The sequence below is a fragment of the Pantherophis guttatus genome, chromosome 3, assembly GCF_059756535.1.
Source record: "Pantherophis guttatus breed Tessera chromosome 3, ASM5975653v1, whole genome shotgun sequence".
NCBI lineage: Eukaryota > Metazoa > Chordata > Lepidosauria > Squamata > Colubridae > Pantherophis > Pantherophis guttatus.
Genome location: NC_142065.1, coordinates 116803811 through 116822914, shown reverse-complemented (window position 1 = coordinate 116822914; position 19104 = coordinate 116803811). Strand labels below are relative to the sequence as shown.

Genomic DNA, 19104 nt, shown 5'->3' with positions numbered 1-19104 from the left:
TTCTGAGATGTTATTTTTTTTCTTTTTCAGTGGTATTGCACCAGATTGGGTTTTATAATCTCATGTTTCAGTTTCTAAATCTCTTTGAATGATTTCCATCCATGGAATCTTTCCAAGCTCTCTCTGTGTTTGTTGAAATAAGCTCTTTTAAGTCTAAGACACTAGTTTGATTTTGTTCTATGGCATGTGCCTCCATTATATTGAATTCCAATGTCACATGGTTGTTGTAGGAGAAATGACGGAACTAGGCCAAGCTCTTCAATGCAGGAAAGAGTTTATTGCGCAAGGTTCAAACAGTCCAAAGACAGCCAAGGGTCTGAACAATGATGGCCGCTTTTGGCCAGATATTTATACAGTATAAAGACAAAGTTATTACGAAGAGTGAGACATTTCACACGTAGAGGTTACCCTTTAATCTATCTCTAGGAAAGACATAACAGCCCTTTTCCCACAGGCTCAGGTTCTCAGCTCCGGAGCTCAAGACATAATAAAAAGGAGATAAGGGGCTCAAAGGCGTCTCACAAGCAGTAAAGAGGACAGTAAGGAAAGCAGTATTTCTTCTCTAGAATCTACATGACATTTGGGGTGTAATAAACATTAAACAACAGGATGTATCTGTTTAGGGTCAGTTTGCCCTTTTACAATTCTGTACCTACGTCAAATACCGTTTGTCATCTCAGCACCTTGGCACGGAAGAGGCACTTCTGTCTTGACCAAAGATTTGGATTTCTAATATTTGAGTTTTATCCCAATATCAAATCTTAGCCTGGCTCATACCCCCCTTTGTGACTCATCTGTCTTATCCAGACGAGTCACACCTCCAGGTCCTCTTCCTGCTGGAGCCGTTTGTAATCCCACATAGCCATCACCTGAGCGGTTGTCTTATGTTCCACCAGCAAGGATAGACTTTTAGAAATAGTCTTAACAAACAGAGGTAAAATACATGGGAGAAAAATACACCCTGCAGCTATTAATCCCACCTGAACCCACCGGTTCAGAATATATATAGGGGTCCGATAGCCATACATGCCATCTTCCGCCCATGTAGCTGGTCCATAAACCTCAATAATTCGCTCTGCAGGCCACTCTTCACTTCCCCAACTACGTTGGTTACCTCCGACCCTAACTTTTCCTATTGCAGATGTGTCTACATGTCTTCTTTGTCTTAAATTTCCCACCTCATCATATACCGGGACACCTAAAACCTGTCGGGTTTTAAGGGGAAGCAAAAAGAATCCGGGCCTAATTAATCCCAAAACACAGGCTCCACACTAAGATTTTGGTAGAACCCCATATGCCATTTTACCACATATCCAGTATAGTCCATCAGGAGCCAGCCATTCAAGGGTCTGATTATCTGGATCCTTTAAAAAGGATAGCCCATTTACCAGAAATAGAGCCATTTCATCAGTTCCCTCTGTGGCATTGCTTCCTGACCACCATACCTTACTTTCCCATTTGCCTGTACATATGAGGTTTCCTACCTGATGACAGCCTGCCACAATTTTTCTCTGAAAACACACGTTCCCTACCAGACTAGTAGTCAATGTCCAATCTCCATCCTTACCCTTATTATATGACAGGTTGTTTTTCTGATCCATTTTTAATATTTTGGAATAATTTAATTCCTGGGCTTCCCATGGCCATTTTTCTCCCATGTTAGTCCCCCCACAAACAAAACAATTTGATACATTCAGGGTATGGGCTATGTCTTCTGCCAATTTGACAAAGGTATTTGTTACATGACTAGGAATTTCAGGTATATTCAACTTCTCCATCTCCAAATAATATGACCAGAACAATCCTTTTGTATCATGTGTTGCTCTGGTAACCTTAGTAACATACCATCGAAGGGTTACAAGGGGATCTTTTCCCTTAGCATAGATTCCTAATCCGTAATCCTCCTTCCATAGTTTTGTCGGGATACATGTGATCTTTATAGGATTACATTCATTCTGTCGGCAGTTGCTACTAGCTACCCCATTTTCCAACTTGCATCTCTGGGTACCCCCTGGTTGATCTCCTGTCCACATAACTGCACAAGACCAATATGGACAATAACTATATGTGCTTCAATCACTGCATTCTCCCTGCTTTCGGCACATATACTTTTTGTCCAACATATAACTTCTTTCCCATTCTAATGTCCCACATGTTGACTTCCAGACATCACAGTTACGATTAATAGCTAAACAGGCATCAAATGTTATCTCTACTGGATTCCCCAACTTCCTAAATTCTGTCCTGTTCAAAAGTTCTTCTCTCCCACATTCTGTTGTGTATATTGACATTTCATAAGTAGTTATCTGTTTGGCTTCTGCTGGGTTATAGCACTGCACCTTATCCTTTAGTATACACATGTGATATATGGTATTGTTTACTTGACAGGTTTGGGGTGTGTGTTCCTTACACCCATCAGGTTTTTGAGTGTGATAAATCAAGGTTTTAGAAATTCGTGTTCCCTGTAATGTTGTGCGTATGCACGGGTCACAATTCTCCTTGCTTGTTGCTTCTATCCTGGGAATATCTGACTCACTTCGCAGTCCCATTACCCATCCACTTATCCATAATCCCAGTCCAACAATCACCATGTTCTGCATCCTCCCAGTCCTTTTTATTCCGATCTCTCAATGCTATCTCAATAGTGGGGCTAGTCTTAAGTGTATAATAAGATGTTTCCAAACCTATCACCAAATAGTGCTCTAGCACATCTTCTATGATCTTTATGTCACACTCAACCAAACACCCTGTGCATAAAACACAATCTATACAATGAGCGCAACAACAACACTCACATCCACAATTACAAAACCAACACATTGGAAAGACAAAAATTCTGGTACATTCGAGAATCGCCTTTCACCTATTACAACCAGTATTTCTTTGATAAGCAGACAATTTATACTATATGGGTGTTCAGAAGAAGATCCAGGCAGTTAGGGATTGGAGTAGCTGGTGCCTCGATGCTCTTCGGTTGTCCACAAAACCACTGTTTATACCTGTAAAACACAATAATCGACAGGACCAATACCCCCAATCCCCAATACGCCCACATCCAACTCTCCTCCCACATGGATCCTTGTTCTTCAACCGCTTGTCTTTAATCTGCCTCCAAAATAATGCGCCACCCCAGGTATCCAGTCCACTTTCTTGATCTGTTGCGGGTCCCCACAATTGGTCACAGCTCCAAGTATCCTATATGTAAAATAGAAAAAGCTGTCTTTAAGCACGCTTAAATGTTAGCTTAGTGGGATTTTGTTTATCCATGGTCACTTTCCAGCCAGATTCTGCCGCCGCCTTGACTCGTGTCCAATGAATCCACGACTTTGATTCTGCAATCTTAATAGCAAGGGGAGAAGTCATAATAACAGTAAAAGGTCCTTTCCATCGTCCTTCCAGTGGCTCCTTCTTCCAATGTTTGACCCATACTTGATCCCCTGGTTTGAATGGGTGACAATGGGTTATTAACCGGGGGGGCACTTGTTCCATCACATATTGCTGGAGCCTCTCAACTTGCTTATTAAATTCTTGTACCATTTCCATATTCCAAACTCCCCCCTTATGCCCCAGATCTGGCCACCCTGCCAAGTTCCTTCTTAACAACCCTGGCAGTCGTCCATACATTAACTCATATGGCGATAACTTGTGTTGGCCCCTTGGCGAGCTTCTGATTGCATACAAGGCTAGTGGTAGAGCATCCGGCCACTTTAAATGACTATCTGTACAAATCTTAGTAATTCTTTCCTTAAGAGTCCTGTTCATTCTTTCTACACATCTACCTGATTCTGGCCGAAATGCACTGTGAAACCGTCACTTTATTCCTACCGCCATTGCAACTGCCTGATTAATATGATGAACAAACTCAGGACCATTGTCCGATGAGATATAACTGGGAATTCCAAATCTGGGAATTATCTCTTTTAGTAATAGTCTTGCCACCTCCCGTGCCTGCTTGGTCTTCGTTGGAAAAGCCTCAGGCCACCCTGTATACATATCCATCATAACCAACAGAGCTTTAAACAATCCACATCTAGGCATATCAGTAAAGTCTATCATAATATAATCCATGGGGATGTATGACCGGGGTATGGCACCAGGGGGCAGTAAGGGCCCTTGCCTTGGGTTAACCTTAGCACATGTAACACACTTTGCAACCGTTCCGGCAGCAACTCCGGCCAGCCCATTGATATAATAATCTCTTCCTAATGCTAGTTCTAAAGCCGTTTTACCCATGTGTGTTGTTTCATGGGCTAGGCGCGCTAGTGTCCATGCCATCGAGGCTGGTACGAAAATCCTCCTGTTGGATAATACATACCACCCATCTTCAACCTGAGCTTTCAAATCTGTCACTACTTTCACACTTTCCTGTTGCGTATATGTTGGTTTGATTTCAGGGGGTATAACCCCTAAATCCATTGCTACACAAACAGACAAATTGAGCAGCGGTCCCTCTTGCTTTGCCGCTTCCCTTGCTTCTACATCAGCTGCTCTATTCCCCATAGCTACCTTATCATCTCCCCTCTGATGTCCTTTACAATGCATCACTGCCACTTTCTTTGGTTTATTCACAGCTTCAATCAAGCGGCTAATAAGATGTCCATGCAAAATAATTTTCTATGCTGAATCTCTAAACCCTCGTTCCTTAAAAACAGCCCCATGTGCATGTAAAGTAAGGAATGCATATTTACTATCTGTCCACACATTCAATGTTTCTCCCTTGGCCCTTTCTAAGGCACGTATCAGTGCCCACAACTCAGCCACCTGTGCACTATGTCCACTTCCTAGAGGTCCGCTTTCCACCTCTCCTTCATCATCTACAATGGCCTATCCAGACACCCGATACCCATCTAAAATGTAACTGGATCCATCCGTGTACCAATTAAACTGTGCATTGGGTAACGGGATATCCGTTAAATCAGGTCGGGTAGAATAAACTTTCTCTAATACTTGTATACAATCATGCTGTGTGTCCACTTCCGTTGGCAACAACGTAGCAGGGTTCAGCCTATTGGACATTACCAAACGTACCTGGGGATTCTCAATCATAATTGCCTGGTATTTTGCCAATCTTTGTCCACTAATCCATAAGTGTCCTTTAGCGTCCAAAATGGACTGCACCGCATGGGGGGAATGTACAATTATAGGACAGGAAAAAGTAAGTTTATTGCAATCTTGAATTAATTCTGCAATCGCAGCCAATACTTTTAAACAATGTGGCCAGCCTCGTGCTACTCCATCCAATTGTTTTGACAGATATGCTACCAGTTGTTGCTTAACTTCCCAGCGGTTGGGTAAGCACCCCCACTGCAATATTTCTACTTGTATCTACATATAAATTAAAAGGCTTCTGCAGATTTGGTAAGGCTAACACTGGAGCCTGGGTTAGCGCAATTTTTATATCTTTAAAGGCTTTTTTCTGTTCTCCCCCCCATTCGAGGGGTTCCGTATTAGCGCCCCTGGTGGCTACATACAAGGGTGCTGCCATCAAAGCAAAGTTAGGAATCCAAATACGACAGAAGCCCGCCAACCCTAAAAAGCTTCTCAGTTGTCTCTTTGTTCTAGGTTCAGCCAGCATCAAAACTGCCTGTTTCCACTCTGGTCCTAAAGCTCTGTGTCCTTTCTCAATATCATATCCCAGATACCTCACCCTCTCTTTCACTAATTGAGCTTTCTTCCTTGATACCCGATACCCACACTCTAGTAACAAATCCAACAACATTTTAGTATTATCCCAGCATAAATCCTCTGTCCATCCTGTCACCAAAACATCATCAACATATTGTAAAATTGTATCTCCCGGTTGCTGAGGCATGTAATATTGCAGGTCCCTAGCCAATGCTGTCCCAAACAATGTCGGGGAATTTTTAAACCCCTGTGGCAACCTAGTCCATGTGTATTGCATTTTTGTGCCCGTATGAGGGTTCTCCCACTCAAATGCAAACAGCGGCTGGCTTGATGGATGAATAGGAATTGTAAAGAAGGCGTCCTTCAAATCAGCTACAGAAAACCACCCCGCCTGGGGTGGGATTAAATTTAACAAAGTGTATGGATTGGACACAGCTGGGTGTAAGGTAACTGTTAGGCGGTTCACAAATCTCAAATCCTGAGCGGGGCAGTAAGACCCATCTGCCTTCTTAATTGGAATAATTGGGGTATTCCATGGGGATTGAGTAGGCACCAAAACACCCACTTCCAAATATCTCTGTATACTCTCATAGATGGCATATATTGCTTCCCATGAAACGGGACGTTGCCTTATTCTTACTGGCATTGCTCCCGTCTTTAGCTCAACCACCACTGGAGGGTGGTGTGCTGCAAAACCTGGCGGATTATCCTCTGCCCACAAACCTGGCACATCAAACATCCTCCACTTTTCCTCCTTTTCTTTCTCACCGACCTGTCTCCCTATCATCAACCTCCAAATCTCCTCCGGGGAATGCCTTATGGTCATTTTCTGACTACCTTCATCAAAAGAAATTGTTGCCCCTAATTTGCTCAGCAGATCCCTGCCTAGCAATGGAATAGGGCACTCAGGGATGTACAAAAATTCATGCTGGATTTCAGCTCCTTTAAAATCACACATCACAGGCTTTAGGACCTGCCGTCCCATAATCTGTCCTGATACCCCCTGAACCTGTATTTTACGTGATCCAGGGGCTGCAATTTGCTTATTTACAACTGATCTACCCGCTCCTGTATCCACTAAAAATGTTGTCTGCTGGCCCCCTATCCTCATTGTAACCAACGGCTCAGGCAGGGGTTCTTCCAAGCCTGGTCCCCGTCAATCCAACTACACCATGTCTGCCAATCCAATACTCTCCGCTTCTCTTGGTCCAGCACCCCCTTTAGCTCCTCTACCAAAACCTCGTCCCAAGCCTCTTTGTCCAAATCCTCTATTCAAGCCCCCCCTTATTCCTCGTTCTCCCCTTCTCCCCGCATACTGCCCACGCATCCCTGATCCAAACTCCGGTCTTCTCGTCATCCCTCTACCTCTCATCACCCGTCTGGGGCATTCCCTTTGCCAATGCCCTTCTCCTTTACAATAGGCACATTGGTTAGGGCCCAGGGGAGCCCCTAGGTTAGGGTCCAAATTCATTCCTCCCTGTAATGCTACTGCCAATAATTCAGCCTTCTTTTGCATCCTGGTTTCTTTCTCCTTCTTTCCCACCTTATCCCTATTTACATACACTTTCCATGCCAATTCCAACAATTCAGTCGTGTTCTTCCCAAGCGCTCCTTCTACCCGCTGCAGTTTTCGCCTTATATCTTCATAGCTTTGAGCTATGAATCTTTCATTCAGCATCCGCACATTATCCCCCTGCCGTGGATCCACCTGTGTATATAACTCATATGCTTCAATCAATCTCTGCAGGAAACTTTCCGGACTTTCATCCGCTCCCTGCATCACTAAAGATGGCTTAGACATATTCACTGGGGGCTTCCCTGCTCTTCTGAGACTTTGCACCACCAAATTCTGATAGTCCCTCAAACGTGTCCGGTCCTGTTCCTCCTTAGGGTCCCAGCCCGGATCCATTTCGGGCGCCCGGACCAACACCTCAGGCTGCACATCCGCATCATTTGGCAACATCTCTTTCACACACTGCCTAACTGCAGCTTTCCACTTCTTTCATTCTTCCGGAGTTAACAGAGTGCGTAACAACTGTTGTACATCCTGCCACGTTGGATTATGTGTTAACATGATAGTTTGAAACAGATCCGCCATCTCAGTGGGCTTAGTGGTCAGCGGCCCATAGTGTTGCTTCCAGTTTAAAAGATCAGTAGTAGTAAACGGCACGTATTGAAAAAGGGGCTGATGCTCCACCTGCCCCTGCTGGTTTACTATTATCTGATCCACCTGGCGCAAAGGTGCTGTAACTTCTTGCTTGCTAGCCTTCAATTTAGCTGTCACCGCGCGAGTTTGCACCCCCACCTGCTCTTCTCCTGTTGCTTCCTTTAACCCCTTATCGTCCCGATCTTCTCCTTCACTCTGACTACCTTCTCCCAGCGGGGAACTTTTCCTAACTTTTGGTCTAGCCCCAGGATTGCTCATGCGTCTCTGATTTCCACCTCCCTCTCCTCCTACAGCTCCCTGCAGCTGCTGCTGTTGGTCTAGGTGCTGCGCTGGGGGCGGCTGCTGTGCCGGGGGCTGCCACTGTGCTGGGGGCTGCCACTGCGCTGGGGGTTGCCACAATGGAGCATACGGGGGGGGGTCTAACTACCTCCTCCACATCCTCTGTCAATACTTTTCTCCTTCTTGGGTATTCCTCTGCTCTTTCTGCCTGAGTTTTTCCTTGCTCACTTCTCCCCCCTTTAGTCTTTCCGCCAGATCTGGATACACATAGCCTGACCATTTCAGCCTGACACAGCAGCAAATCTTCAGCTTTTTCTGTTAGGGCTCTCGCCCATTGATCAATGTATTGAAATTGATCAAGATATTTATCCTGATTCACTACAATCACCCCCCACAACTTATCCACCGTTTCCTCCCTTAGTGATCCCTGAGGGGGCCACCCTGTCCCCAATAATGGCCACACATGCTTAAATAAAAAAAAATTTTTTTTATTGCAAAAGTTTTACAATTACATTTTCACCCCTTTTCCCCCCCCCGCCTCCCCCCCAAACTTCCCAACCTCCCTAACCCTCCCTAACCCTCCCCTCCCCCCAGACTTCCCTATAATATATTCATACTCATAAAAAACCCTTAATATAACACTTATATATAAACTTGAACCCCTCCCTCCCCTGTATAATTTTTCTCTTTACCTCATTACATTAAAATATTTCCAATACATTATTTTCAAATAAAAGCTATTTGATACTTTCTAGTTTGATATTTGTTCTGAACATATTCTATCCACTGGACTTCCGGTTTGCAAGCTTCGGCGACGGCGGTGTTTTTTTTAAAGACCGCCAGCCCCGCCGCCTGTAGAGCCGCCCCGCGAACGAGTGAAAGTGATTTGAAAAAATATGGCGCCCAGCATTTGAGTTAACGAGCTAGTGAAAGTGGATTTGTGAAGCCTTCCTGCTTTGCTATAAAGCTACAGAGCTGCTACAAAGTTGCTTTATCTAAAGAAAAAATTTCTTTTTCTAAAAATTTGACTTTGTTCTACTTCAGTTTTATTTGACTAAATCTGGGGGACTTTTTTAGAAGTCTTTGTGCAGGAGGGAAAGGAAAAGGAACTTCCCTCTTCAGAAAAACTAGCCTACGTGGCAGAATGGCTTCAAAGAAGCAGGAAGGGAAGGTAACAGGGGGGGGATCCCCCACACACAAACATGAAACGCAGCTTCCCCCTGCTCAACAGTTACAGACTCAGAAAAAAGAATTTGATGTGGGAGATTTAAAAGAATTTATTTCTAAAACTTTGGATGATAAATTTCAAAAATCTCAACAGGAGATAGATGATAAACTTCAAAAATCACATCAGGAGATAGATGATAAACTTCAAAAATCACATCAGGAGTTTATGCAGGAAATTAATGAAGTTAAAGATATGGTGAAACAGAATCAAAACAAGGTGACCAAAAAAATATCAGAAGTGGTATCTGGCCTGGCAGAATTTATTGGGAAAGTTGATTATAAAGTTGAAGAACTTAAATCAGAAGTTAATGTTAAGATGAAAGACAATGATTATAAAATTGCTGATGTTGACAATAAAATGCAAAGAGTTGAAAACGAGATTGTCATGATACAATTCAGGGCAATGGAGTTTGCTATACGGCTTCGAGGAATTCGAGAGGAGGAAAGACAGGATTTGAGACAAGTTTGTTCTGAGGCCCTGACTAAGATTTTACAAGTTAATCCAGATGTGGTTTTTCACAAAATAGATAAAACTTACAGAGTGAACTCTTGGGTGGCCAGACAAAGACAATTACCTAGAGACGTGGTCATATACTTTACAGATAGAGAAATAAGAAACGATATCCTGCAAAAAATCCTTTTACACTTCTGTACAAGTGGGGGGCTCACGAATTGGAATTTATAAAGAATTGCCTCCTAAAATGCTGAAAGCTAGAAAAGAATTTGGTTTTCTTGTTAAGGAATTGCAAAATTTACAGATACCTTTCCGGTGGGATGCACCAGTTGGCATAATTTTCAGATACAAGGGAGAAAGATACCGTTTGAATACCGTGGAGAAGGCACAGCACTTCTACACTACTATTCTCAAGGAAAGAACACCATCTCCACGTACATCTACAGTTTTGGAGATTAAAGAGAGTGAAGAGAAGCAAACTCAACGAGAACTGCAAGAACAGTCTAAGCAGGAATTAGAAGAAGTGCAAGGTGCAGAAGGAGGTTTTCTGGATGAGCCCTTGCTGGAATCTTCTCCAATCTTGGACCCGGTTCGGATGATTGAAGTTAAGGATCAACGTATAACTCGAGCTCAAGCTAAGTTACTTAAACAAAAGCAACAACAACAACAGGAAAGACAAGACAAGGAGGCAGATAAGAGTACTGCACAAGAGATTGGAGCTATGGGAGGAGTGAGATCGAAGCTTTCGGATGATCTTCAATTATTTTGCTCTTTGCTCCAGAAAGAGGCTGATGATGCTTAAGTGTTTATCCTGGAATGTTAATGGGTTGAATTCAGCACAGAAAAGGAAGAAATTATTTACATATTTGAAACAATTTAATAATGATATAATTTGTTTACAAGAAACGCATATCACAACTCAAGATCAAAAATATTTGATAAACTCCAAACTAGGAACACATTTTATATCTTCAACTTCGCAAAAAAAGAATGGTGTGGTAATTTATGTAAATAAAAAGTTAACACCTAAAGTTATAGAAACAGATGAAGATGGTAGGTTTGTAGCAATTGAATTGTCTATAGCAAATGGCCAAATTCTTCTGATTGGGATTTATGCTCCCAATCAACAACAGGACTATTTCTATAAGATGTTACATACTAAAATATTGCAATGGGATTACAGACCTATTTTAATTATGGGAGACTGGAATGGAGTAATCGACTCTAAATTAGATAAAAAGAGTTTGGCAAAGTCTAGAATCAGATTACCACAGACCTTTTTTGACATGAAAGAAGATATGGAACTAAAAGATGTTTGGAGAATACATAATCCAAAAGAATTGGACTATACTTTTTTTTCTGACAGACACAGATCCTTCTCTAGGATTGACTTTATTTTGTTGACAGATGATTTACTTGTTAAGACAAAAAGAACAAAGATTTTTCCAAGAACTTTGACTGACCACAGCCCAGTATGGATAGAAATTGAGATGGATAAGGTTGAGAGACGTTCTTGGAGATTAAATGAGAATTTGTTTAGATATGAAAAAAATACAACAGAACTTAAAAAGCATTTGAAAGAATTTTTTGAAATAAATTTGAATAAAGGTACCCCAATTGAAATTGTGTGGGATGCAAGTAAAGCTTATATGAGAGGGGTACTTATCTACATGAACTCTAAACATAGACTGTTCCGACAAAAGAAAAGATCTGAACTGGAAATAGAAATAAAGAATAAAGAACAGTTACTTATTAAAAATCCAACAGATGAAAGAATACGTAGTGCTATAAAACTTTTGAAAGACCAATTTCAAATGCTTATGGCGGAACAAGTTGCAACAAATTTACAATATGCGAAGCATAACACATTTTGTAACGCTAATAAACCGGGCAGATGGTTGGCTTACACATTGAGGAAAAAACAAAGCATACGGACTATTGATAGTATTGATATTGGAGGGAAAGAAATCTTTCAACAAAAATTAATTAAAGAAGCTTTTGTGGACTATTATACTAAATTATATGCTAAAGAGGAGGTGCAGAATGGACTTATAGAAAAATATTTAAATGATAAAAGAGTTACAAAAATTACTGATCAACAAAAGGAAAGAATGAATTATCCTATAACAGAGGAGGAGATAATAGTAGCAATTAAACAGTTAAAAACAGCCAAAGCTCCTGGCACGGATGGCTTGACTGCAGTGTATTACAAAACTTTGCAAGCTGAAATGGTGGAACAACTTAGAGATTTATTTTGCAATATTCAGCAAGGGGGTAAAATACCCCCATCATGGACAACAGCTTACATATCTTTGATACCAAAAGAACAAATCGGTCCTAAAAAACCAGAGAACTATAGACCAATATCTCTTTTGAATACAGATTATAAAATTTTTGCGAAAGTACTAGCCAACAGGTTGATGCCAGTAATTCAAAAGTTGATTCATGATGATCAAGCGGGATTTATCGAGGGCAGATATATGAAGGACAATGTAAGGCAAGTAATAGATTTATTGGAATATCTTGAGAAGAATAAACAGATCCCTGCAGTGCTGGTCTTTTTGGATGCAGAGAAGGCCTTTGATAGAGTGGATTGGAATTTTCTATTAAAGACTTTGAAAAAGATGGACTTTGGGGATCAATTTATACAGGCGATTTCGGCAATTTACCAAGAGCAAAAGGCACAGATCATAATTAATGGAAGTCTGACAACAGAGTTTAAAATTGAAAAAGGAACAAGACAGGGATGTCCGTTGTCCCCACTTTTATTTATTTTAACACTAGAAGTCTTGCTAAATACAATACGGGATTCTAATATCTTGAAAGGTATAAAGATTAGGCAAGAGGATTACAGAATAAAGGCATTTGCAGATGATCTGGTTGTTACCCTATCACAACCAACGGAATCAATAATCTTGATGAAGGACATTATACAAGACTATGGCAAAGTTTCAGGTTTTAGATTGAATCCAAAAAAGGCTTAAATAAAAATTTTAATCGCTCCTTTGATCCTTTCGGATAGGAAGGGTTGCTAAAATACTTGTCAAAACCTTTTAACATGCATGCCAATGGAGTATTTGGCACGCTCTGAGCCCCTCCCATTCTATCACACTGCCGCCGACTCGTAGCCCCGGAACTTCACGGCCACTAGCGAGAAATGCGACGGCTTAACCACCCACACAACCTGACATGGACTTCGTTAGGGTAGCCACCCCGAGTCCAAGGGAGTGATCAAGTCCCTCCTTCTGCCTTCAAATGAGGCAGGTACAATTCTTTTACAATATACTCACTTAAAAACGCTCCCACTCCGTAGATTCCTGGTCAGGAATTTGTTCAGACCACCTTTCCTGCACCGCAGGGTTCTTGGACTCGATCAGAGCTCCGTTGGTCCCATAGGGCTATCGCTGCTGCCTCCCGGAGACGTATCTCCGCGGCGCCTGGAGAATGTTCAGGAGCGACCTCCCGATGGTCCTGAGGGGTCGAAACGGCCCTCAGCGAAATATCGCCTTGCACCTAGTCCCGGCGGAGTCGCCAGCTGTTGTAGGAGAAATGACGGAACTAGGCCAAGCTCTTCAATGCAGGAAAGAGTTTATTGCGCAAGGTTCAAACAGTCCAAAGACAGCCAAGGGTCTGAACAATGATGGCCGCTTTTGGCCAGATATTTATACAGTATAAAGACAAAGTTATTACGAAGAGTGAGACATTTCACACGTAGAGGTTACCCTTTAATCTATCTCTAGGAAAGACATAACAGCCCTTTTCCCACAGGCTCAGGTTCTCAGCTCCGGAGCTCAAGACATAATAAAAAGGAGATAAGGGGCTCAAAGGCGTCTCACAAGCAGTAAAGAGGACAGTAAGGAAAGCAGTATTTCTTCTCTAGAATCTACATGACATTTGGGGTGTAATAAACATTAAACAACAGGATGTATCTGTTTAGGGTCAGTTTGCCCTTTTACAATTCTGTACCTACGTCAAATACCGTTTGTCATCTCAGCACCTTGGCACGGAAGAGGCACTTCTGTCTTGACCAAAGATTTGGATTTCTAATATTTGAGTTTTATCCCAATATCGAATCTTAGCCTGGCTCATGGTCACTCTCCCCCAAGGTTCCTGTAACTTCAACACCCTCTCTATCATTTCATCTGTTAGTGAGAATTAAATCCAGTATAGCAAACCTTCTAGTTCAGGATTGTCAAACTCACATTGTCACGGCGGCGTCACATGACATATTGGGACTTTTTTCCCCTATGCTAAACTGGGCGGGGGCAGCACGTGATGCATCTGGCCCATGGGCCGAGAGTTTAACACCCCTATTCTAATTCATAAGGAACATATTTGATCTCCCAGTAGATGCAGAGTTTGTCTCCCAGTTGATAGTTCAAGTCCCCCAATATATTGTAGTGTGCTTCATGCACACATTAGCTAAAAGTTCTATTTCTTTTATTTGGTTAGGTGGTCAGTGGTATACACCTATGATAATGTCATTCTTTTTTTATATTAACACAAATGCATTGAAGAAGGTTTTCATCTTTGGGTTTTTGGGTGGTTTTTTGCATTTCCATAGAGGTGTAACTATTTTTTATATATAATGCAACTCCACCTTCTCTTTTATTAGGCTTGTTTCTTTTCAACAATCTGAATTTCTCTACCTGTACATTCCAGTCATGGGTTTCATCCCACCAAGTTTCAGTAATGGCAATAATATCATATATGCGTCATGTACTTGGATTTCAAGTTCATCGTGTTTGCTCCTCATACTTTGAGCATTAGTCTATAGTCATTTGAATCCTTTTTGACTGATCTTGTGTTTGCTATCTACATCTCCTGTGTTATATCTGAGTTCCCCTTCTTTCTCGCTACTTGGTTGGTTGCCTTGAGATTTATCTAAAAATTGGTCTGCCTCCTCCCTCCCTGTTTTAGTTTAAAGCCCTTCAGATAAGGCCAGCCAGTTGGATTAACCAATTATAGGTATTGTAGACAGTGGTCTAGGAATCCAAAGTTCCAACTTTCTCTCAACAGATCTTTGTCATTTTATTTGTCTACATATGAAAGAAGGAACAGGGGTAACAATCTGTTTACTTAATTATTTTAGTAAGCCTCTCAGTCACATCTTTGATCTTTGCTCCTGAGAGACAGCAAACCTCCCTAGGAAGATTGTTCAGTCTACAAATTGCTGGGTTAATTTCCCTGAGTAGTAAGCCTCCTATCACCAATACATGCCTTTTTTTTCTTGTGGAAGTCTGATCTACTCTTTTTCTATCATACTTTTCTTCCTATCGATATACTTTTTCCTATCATTGGTGTACTTTATGATGTCCCTTCTCTTGGTGTCTTTCCACTTTCTTCCAAGGGAAGATTATGAATTTTGATTCATAATCATGAATTATGGTTAATTTTCTTTATTAGTTAATTGTTCCTTACTATGTTCAGTTTGGTTGCAATCTTCTTCTTTTAGTTGGGGTTTCTCATTTGTTGTTTGATTACACAAAATTACACTGATAGCACTGAGCATAAAAGAAAATTACTTTGCATCACCACTGAGCAAAAAAAGAGAAAAGAAATAATAGGCAAATATGAGAGTGATATTCACATTAGTGATCTTGCTAGGAAATACAATATGCCTAAAATAACAGTCTCCACCATTATTAAGAATAAAGAAGCAATTAAAAAGGCTGATGTTAGGAAATGAGTTAAAGCAGTAATAAAGGAACATTCCCAAACATTCAAGGAAGTTGAAAAAGTGATGTTAATTTAGGTAAATGAGAAGCAGTTAGCAGGTGACAGTGTGTCAAAAGGCATGATATGTGAAAAAGCAAAAAGTGTTGTATGTCGATCTTTCGAAAACAAATTGGGACAGAGTTGCAAGTGTTGAAGTTTTTAAAGCCAAGCATGGTTGTTTGATAATTTAAAAAAAAAAAAAAAAGACTGGCATCCATAGTATTGTGAGGCATGGCAAGGCAGCAAATACTAATAAAAAGGCTGTTGATGAATTAATCCATGAAGCACAGAGAAGCTGCAGGAACTACAGGAGAAGCAACAAGAGGTGACTAAAGAAATTTCTTCAGGGGAGAAGGAGATAAGAGAGGATATCCCTATTTCCTTGATTTAAGAAACGTGTGGAAAATGGACAGAAGTTCAAAACTGTGGAGAAGTACCATCTGGACAAAACTCTGACAAGTAAAAATGTGAATTTATTCAATGACCAAACAATTTCACACTTTCGAGGAATTCTGAAAAGAAGACAAACAGTCCTCATTGGATAAGTTTTTAGTGAAGCTGACAAAGAGTGTGTCAGAGCCTGTGATGCAAGTTGAAAAAAGGCAGAAAAGAGAAAGAATACCTGAAGTGCAAGTGCCCAATAGTCTATTGGAGCAGGACTCTCCTTCCAAGCAACCCTACATGCAACCTCTCCTCCTCATTGCTCTTCTCCTACCATCCCTGTAATGGCTTCCCTAGATGAAGAGACTTCAGAGTAGAGCTCAGGGGAATATCAGGAAGACACCAAGGGAGTGAACGGGTCAGAGAAAGAAGAGAGGCCAGGAACCTTGGAGGGGCCATCAGAGGAATGACCAGATGAGTGCCTGGCTGGAGAGGGGAGAGATGCAGCTGTACTAGAGGCTCAGAGACCCAGTCAGAAACACAGGGTGGAAAGTCAGCATGGATGAGAAGGAATTGTTTCCTCCCCCAGATCCTAGAACACATAGGGGCTGAACAGAGAGAGGCACAAGGGAGTCAGCAGGGCTACTCATGAGGCAGCAGCCTTGTCTCTCCTAGTGAGTTACACTGGTGCACACCTGTTTAGCCCAACATATGGAGCAACGTGATGTCAAATCAATTGTCTGTATTCTCTGCCTTGCGTGTGCTCCAACTCTGTGACTCCAGTTTTTGTGACTTCAGATCTGTGCTTCATGTGGCTGCATGTTTGGACTTCAGATTTGCTTTTTGGACTTTGTACCTTGACTTGGATATGTCATGTGTAGACTCTGGATTGTGCTTGTGTGTGTGTGGACTTGCAGATTTGTGCCTTTGCCTGTAGACTTTATAACCCTACACTTAGGCTGAGCAGACTTGGACTCAGGGGAACTTTGCAGTTGGTGCAAGTGTGACCTGTCTTAATAAAGTCTTTAAACCTCCCCATGGGTTTGTGCATGTGGATTGGAACAGGGCAATCTCATTAGGACATGGCCTCTTCTCAGTACAGAAAAAGTGAAGTTTTTATTTTATTCAATCTAAGTACAATATTTATTAATTTTTAGGCTTATTTCTCATGTAAAGTAATGATATACAACCCTATTTTTTTACTTATTGCCTTAAAATGTGCATTTTTGGTTCGGGAATGCATTACATTTATTTATATTGTTTCTTATGAGAAAAAATTGTTTGATACTCATTTTTAGTGTCCATCATGCCTCCCAGAACCAATTAACAGTGAGTATCAAGGTACCACTGTATGTATGTATGTACAGTATGTATGTGTATGTATACATATGTGTGTGTATGTATGTGTGTGTACACACACACACATATGATATATAATCACAGTTAGTGTAAAAATATACAAAGGTAGTAAATCTCTTTTTCCTTCAGTTGCAGCTGCTGATGCTGATGCTCTTTTAATATAGTGTATTGATTAAACATTGAGAAATACATAGTTAATTCAAAATTATATTATAACTTAGGTTTTTTAAATAATATATGATTGCAGAAAAATTTATGTTAGATTATGTAGCCTTTTGACAGAGAGTGTACTGATGATACTGCACCCTGAATTGATGGATAACCTTGGTTGACGTTTAAAATTATTTAAGGACTATTTATAAAATCCAGAACTCAAGTGGGCAATCTCCATACACTAACACTATAAATATGTGCATGAGAAGAGGAAATGGATAAACAAGTCATGCTGTTAATGTTACTATCACTAAATAATTATTTCCTGCCTTTCATGTAGCATGACAGAATCTGCCCAGTTCATGTACGTCGACGCTCTTCTTCTGACTTGACTAAGCCTAAGTTTGGCACCATGCCTCTGATTTCCCTACATGGAGACAGCAGTAATCCAGTCATGCTCTCTGTTAATCAAACCTTGGTAAGGTTCCATTTGGAAGCCAAACTTTTGAAACAAGAATGAATTACAAAGCACACAGGGCATACATTTTATTTATATCATGCAGTCATTTTGAGTTTATGTGGGCTCGAGGAGCATCACTTTATTGTATGACATAATACGAAATTCATGTATTAAGTCAGTATGCAAACTGTTGCATTATCCTAATAGTCATTGGCAGGAACACTACGTTTTTATGTTCCACCTTAATAAATAATAAATACTCCTTATCCATCAGTACCCCCACCATCCACTGCCCATGAAGCAAGAACCTAGTTGATAATAAGCATTTATTCCTTTAAAGCAGGCCCTTTCTGACCAATAGATGTGACATAGATTTCACTTTTCAATGCATCTGTTGCATAACCTTCCCTTTGCCTAGATGGCTGGATGACTTCTTCACAAAGGATAGGTTATCTATCTTTCTTGCAAGAACTATGTGCACAAACTCTCCAGATTGTCCTAATTTTTATTTTCCTGTTTTTCTGTGAAATTGTTACAGCTTCATCTGTCTACTTTTTTTTTCTTTTGCATTCAGCATCGCTTACACACTCGAAGGATATTGTCCATGTTCTTTGTAAGTATTTGTTGATTTGTTAAAGCCATAGTTCAGTATATTTAAAATTCCATATAAATTCTTACATTAAATGTTGGGCCTATGAAGGCAGCTCTTAAAGCAGAAGTGCACAACTGGATATCCCTGAGCTACAAACAACTGTAGACATTTTGGGTGCAATTCCTAGAGCATCTCAAAAAATGGCTACAAAATTGTATTTTTTTAATATGACTTAAGATGAAAATATTTAAATAGAGAATGATTACACAAACAAACCACTCCTGAAAACTTGCCAAAAAGGATATCCCCAGGCAGTTGCTAGGAACCAAGACTGACTTGAAGCCCAGCTCCCAAGAACATTCTGACTTGCCTTCAAGTCAAAAATCTTTCAAAAAGCGCTGAGGCCTTTAGTTAGAACCTAAAACACAAAAAGTAATTATTAGTTGATCTCCAAAGCACAAGGCCAAACAAACATTTTTATTAGTTTGGGTTGATCCAGGGTTCTGACAGGTTCTGGAGAACCGGTAGCAGAAATTTTGAGCAGTTCAGATACCACCTCTGGCTGGCCCCAGAGTGGGGTGGGAATGGGGATTTTGCACTATCCTTCCTCTGCCACTCCCACCAAACCACACCCACAGAACCAGTAGTAAAAAAAAAATGGATTTCACCACTGGGTTGATCCCAAGTGT

General features: G+C 41.0%; 1 protein-coding gene across 3 annotated transcripts in view; it reads right to left on the bottom strand.

The window, feature by feature from the left end:
* Positions 1-257: 257 nt before the first annotated feature.
* RELL2 (RELT like 2) overlaps positions 258-19104 on the bottom strand; it is a 74550-nt gene continuing 55703 nt past the window's right edge. For 2 of the 3 annotated variants that reach the window (XR_009621199.2, XM_060686790.2), the window contains one exon: positions 258-3195. The gene's annotated coding sequence lies outside the window, so the exon portion shown is untranslated. Of the gene's footprint in view, positions 3196-13042; positions 18834-19104 lie in introns of all 3 variants that reach the window. The other variant, XR_004589766.3, reaches the window with a different exon arrangement.